Genomic DNA, 6,000 nt, shown 5'->3' on the forward strand with positions numbered 1-6,000 from the left:
AAAATAAAAGTTTTGTTTTCCATCCATCTTTGACTGCTTATCCAAGCCAGGGTCATGCTTGGGGTAGCTGAGTACCTGAGGCATGTTCTATTCAAGCAGCTTCCACAGGTTCCTCTCCTCATAGTGGGTCATGCTCCGTCAGAGCTACAGCTAGACATTGTGTGTCTCCTGATAAGAGCTAAACAGAGGCTTTAACACACTGAATATCTATTAACCCTAAAATGTTCCAGTGTCTGAGTCCACCTCTGGGCCTCCTGAATTATTCAGGGTTCCCCATGCCCAATAGTGTCTCTATGCTCTGTAAACCTCCAAAGAGAAGTGACTTTTGCTTCTTACTGAGGTGAACTCTTATTGATGACACCCTCAGCCTGTCAATTTCTGCCATTTGTCACTGCCATTCAGTTACTATCCAAAGCATGTTACCACAGGTGAAGGTCAGAAGGTAGATTAGCTTGTAAATCAAAAGCTTTGCATTGTGCTTCTCCAAAACATTGCTCATAATAGTGTAGCTAATGTTCCTAACTGGCAGTCAAATTCCAAAACCCTCTTAGTCTTATTGTAGCTCTCTCTCACCTAGGATGGGCCAGGTGACCTTTATCTGGACCAGAACCACTGCCTAGGATTTGGAGGTAATGATGATCATTTTGACTACTTTCTGCTGCAAGAAGTTAACAGTAACATCAATGGTTGGCAGGATGACATCAAGTGCAAAACAATAGAACAGCATTATTTTAACACAAAACTGTGCACACACTGATGCTGTGCAATGATTTCCCCACACCTTCTTAATTTCCTGTCTTTGAGCATTAGAAACAGGAGAAGGGACAGGGCATAACTGTTGGTGATCTCAGCACGCCATGCTCCTGCAGTACCTGAGGGGAAAGTGGTCATTAGCCTTTTCCAAATCCTCCAAACACATGTAGACAGGATTTGCATATTCCCACAACCCTCCAGTTATCATGAAGAGTGGAAAAACGCATGTCCATGTCCATGAGCAGGGCAAATATGAAGTTTGATAACTGCTGTAATTAGTCCTTTTTCCAGCTCTTTGGCATTGGCCTTCTGGGGATAAACCAACAGTGCAGGATTCTTATAAACTACTGGTTCATGAGAAATGTTCATTTCGTTCATTCATTTTCATCTTTACAATTCCTCAGAATAACTTGGCATTCAGGGAGTAGGACAGCAGGTATCAGCGGCACTAACAGTTTCAAACATATAAACAATTAGCAATGTCTCCTTTACTATGCTGCAGTCCAAAGCGACTGTGCACTGCCTGATGCCTCGCTCGACTGCTCCCAGATAAAACAAATCATGACTGGTTATTTATTTACCTGTCTGTTTGTTTTGTTTCTCTGCTGCGCTCCAGCACTCTGTGGCAGCGGTTGGCGTTAACTGTGTAAAAATGCATTTGGGGTGCAGTTGTTGTCCAGTGGCTCGGAGGGGACATTCCCCGCAGGTACTTCCAGCAGCAACATGGGCTGTGGAACAGACTATACTGACACTGTTTACATGTACATACCTCGTGCCACCTGCAAAAGAAAAAAAAAAATGCAATGTTACTTACTTGTTGACAAAATAATATGCACACAGCAGGCACAATGATAAATATGTGATGAACAAATCATGATAACAATTTTAAAGGTTTGAATAGTAGGTGGTTGACATTGTACTCTTCCTCAATACCCTTGTTTAAGCCTCTGCACAGTGGAAAAAGCACTCATTATAATTGGCAGTGGCAAAATTAACAAAATTAGCAGTGACAGTATCAGCAAGCTCTGACACATACCCTGCAGCCATTTTCAGTTGTTAATCTGAAATGCAGTCCATTTATGGTTGTGTCCAATACCTCAGAGCAAGCAACTAAACAAAAAAAACAAACAAACCCCCCCCAAAAAAACAACATTTTATTTCTATTATAATCACTTACTGGCTTTAGGTTGCGACAGACAAACAAGATTGTTGCATAACACCTCTGCTGAGGGCTGGATATGTATAGCCTGTCTGTGGTAATTTAATGCAGCCAAGTCTGCCACTGCACTCGACATGATAACACTTCTTTTTGTGAATTCTGCTTCTCTTCACGCAAAGTGGGAACGTGAGTAACATTCTCGCCTCAAAACAGGTGTTACTTTGTGAAAATCATCAAAATTGGCTGCCAACAAGGCCCACAGAGCTGTTCAGTTATGGAGTTTTAGTATGTCTTACTGGTGTGCTGCAATTATCTCTCTATTGAACATCTTGACTTGTGACTCATTGCATCCTGTAAAAGAGAGTCTCTCCCTGGCTACTGTCAGGTGCAAATGTTCAAGGATGTTGGGATGAGAGTGTGTTGTGAAGCCTCTCTGTCTTTGTACCATACCGGGGGCAGGATCTGATCTAACAATATAAATGATGTGCCTATCATCTGAAGGAGAGGAAGTTGTATTATACCACCTGCACATCCCTTGAGAAGCATAATAATCTGTAAAAGCAGAGAAAATCCCATTACCTGTCACAGATTTCTTCCCTCATAATTGCTGGAGCCTCCCCTTTGGGAGGGACAGGGGGGGTGAAGGACGCCAGACGCGCTGATATCAGACTATCTTCAGGAAAAATCTAGGGGACATCTATTTTCGTTTGGTCATTCCCATAGCAGGGTTTGGCCTTTCTCAATCCTTGAAAAAGGGGTTTTGATATTTAAAAAATACTGCAATGACACCTGTGCACCATCAGTTATGCTAAATACTGAAACCCAGAAGCTGTGTATCAGCTGAGTTTGTTTGTCTGTGTGTTGTTGTGTGGAACATCTCAACATGTTGACAGATTTGAGTGTAATTTGGTAGAAGGTCGGGCAGTAACCTTTGGTGGGCCAATTTTTCGGTGCAGATTCACTTACTTTCAAAACAGTTTCTTAATATTTAAAAATCGTTTTACTGGTTTTACTGATATGTTCATATCATATATATGTATATATATATATATATATTATATATATATATATATATATATATATGTCTGAAAAATAATAAGTGGAAATTTAACCCACTAACCAAAATGAGTTTCATTGGCATAAGATTTTTCTGAGTTGAAGCTTTGTATGGTCACATGAGCGGCAGGTGAGGGGCAAGCAGGCAGGGCAGAGGTTAACAACAGGCAGGCAAAAACACCAGTCAATCGAGGCAGAAAGAGAGCAAGCATTAGGCAAAGTCTGAAAAACCGACAGCCATGGTAAAAACAGGCAGGGTGCAGGCCTGGAACAAAGGCTGGAAAGCTGCATTTGGGATTTTGTCACTGTCCCTCTATCCATCCATCCATTGATCTATCCATTCATTGATTAATCCATCCGTCTATCCATTCTTTCTTATCTGGATCCAGGTCACTTTGGGTGCAGCCTCAGCAAAGTAAATCTCTTCCAGGGGACTTGTGGGTGTCATGTTTCCTCCTAATTGTAATTGCCCAAGGTTTTCCAGGTGTCACCCAAGATGTTATCTGAGGTTCCTGCACAGAGTTGCCTCAAGGAAGCATTCTGATCAAACCCTCTGAACCACCTCAGCTGTCTCAGTGTGCAGGAGCAACGGTACTCCTCCAAGCTCCTTCTGGATGCCTAAATCCTAACTACACTTGGCTCTTTGTCTCTACATTATTTTTATTTTGGTCTTTTGGTTTCTTTTGGAGATTATAGCACCTCAACTCACTATTTCTACAGCACGACAAAGCAAGGCAAGACAAGTACATTTAGTCCAGGTGGGCCCCCAGTGCTACATCTGCTGCATATGATGCTGGCTCACACCTACACAAAATACATAAAGAAACTTCCAAAGGAGTAAACCCCCATCACACCATGCATCACAGAACATTTGACAGAACAGTTAACCACACAAAGCAAAAAAAAAAAAGAAAAAGAAAAAAAGGTGAAGTTAATTACTCTGGCTCACAAACACCCCTCAGAACCAGCACAAACCCTGAGCCTCTGTTAGTTGACCGACATAAGAGAGACTCTGTTGCCTAAGATCACACGGTCCACACAGTTTGCTCTGCTCCCCCAGCTCCATTTGTTCAACTTTACATCTAAGTCTACCCAATTACAGTGTATCGAAATATCTGGGGTCACATCTGCTAAGAGGCTCTGAGTTTTCCTTTCCTCCCGTGACAAAACAATAAACAAGACCTGGTTGTAATTCAGCCGAAATAAAAAGAAATGTGAAAAGTGAACATAATCATCGTGTAAGTTATGTAAGAATCGTAAGCCACAAATGCTTACAGACATTATGTAAGCCTCAGTCTCTTCACAAAATACTTTTTTTTTTTAAAGATGCAATACATCAAGCTTTTGTTTTGTCTCACTCAAGGATGAATCATCTCAAATAATTTATAGGATTCTGGCCATCGAAGACATTGACTCTCGGGCTAACAATCTAAATATGGTGGTAGCATAAATCACATCTAAGCATCTTCTTTCAGCTTCTTTCATACAACAGTCTCCTTTTTCAGGTTTTTCATTTTTGTTCATTCTATCCTCTGTTGGAGTTCATCTCTGTTGTGTTTCTGGCTTTCATTACTCAATCCGTTCATCCGTGTAGATGATTTGACTAATGTCCAAGAAGTTGTTTTGTCCAGGTATTTCCTTGGATGGGACTACTTTGTTTGTTTGCTTTGTTATTTCATCTGCATCGCGGTGCATGTTGAGCCCTACGAATCTGTGAATGATGCCATGCCCCCATTTATAATGAACTGTTTATCTTGTGTCTGGTTGCTGGAAACGTTTGATGTTTGCTCGTGGAGAGAGAGAGAGAGAGAGAGAGAGCGAGAGAGAGAGAGAACTCATTCTTGTGATATTTTGTTATGTTTCATTTGCAATGTGCAGATTTCTGTACACTTTAAAAGAGGAGGAATGATCTTGAATAAGTCATAGGATTCTGACTATCGAACCATCGACTCTGAGGGTGTCGAATTTTGTTTCTTTTGTGATTTTGCCTGTGAGTTAGGTCATCTCTCAGCGTGATACTGTACAGTTCATAAAACTAAGTTTACTGATCCTCGAGGAGAAATCAGGTCATTGCAGAAGCAGAAAATATGGCAGTGATAGCACATTTACAGTCCAGTGGTGAAGAACATAATTTCTACTGTTAAATACCTTTTGAAAACTCAGGCAATTTAGTCCAACAGTTTAGAAACAACGTAACAGACTCTGGTTGAATAATGAGTTCAAATGTGTTTTTTTCCTGTGCCTGTAGAAAAGATGCTTTCTGATCAATGATTGTTATTTCAAGTTCAGCATCTGGTTTGGCTGTGGCTGTTCAGCATCTGGTTTGGACCTGCTTTAAAATGAAATTGTTGTTTAAATGCTGTTGAAACAGTGGTTATATGACCACTGAACACCTGAACCTGAACCACCTGAACATCATCCAAATTCAAAGAAAAATCACAGCCATGTCTTAATTAAGTCCATGCCAATGGACCAGAATTTTACTTATGCATCTGTCTTGTGCAAAGATTGAGATCTCAAGAGATGTTAGTGAAAAGTAAGGACCTGATGACTGTAGTAATAGATTACTAATAATAGATACTTGGCCAACATTAGACAATACGAAGGTATTTGTTGTATTATTTTGCTACCATAAGTGCTATTTAAGGGGGACAATGTGTTTTCCATAGATGCTCAGTCACTTGTACTAAGCTAAAGCAATGAAGTAATAAAGACATGGTGCCTCTTTATGTCCTTGTTCGTTTTTGTGATATGCTAATGTATGCAGATTAAGGGTCCATTAGCATCTTTGTCCCAGGAGATATGTCTGCACAGACTGATTGTAGTTCTGGGGCCAAAAAATTCATATAGACCAGCCAAGTATTTTATTATTATTTTTTTCCTCATCTGGTAAATTGTTCCATTAGCCTTCCTCCGAAAAATAATTCTAGGCTTTCCAAACAACCAGACAGCCTATTCTCCAGCGATATCAATAATTATAACTAGTTTCCGACAACACAATTACACGTTGGAAAGAAATGCTTCATGAGTGC

The sequence above is a fragment of the Lates calcarifer genome, linkage group LG21 (genome assembly GCF_001640805.2).
Source record: "Lates calcarifer isolate ASB-BC8 linkage group LG21, TLL_Latcal_v3, whole genome shotgun sequence".
Taxonomy (NCBI): domain Eukaryota; kingdom Metazoa; phylum Chordata; class Actinopteri; family Centropomidae; genus Lates; species Lates calcarifer.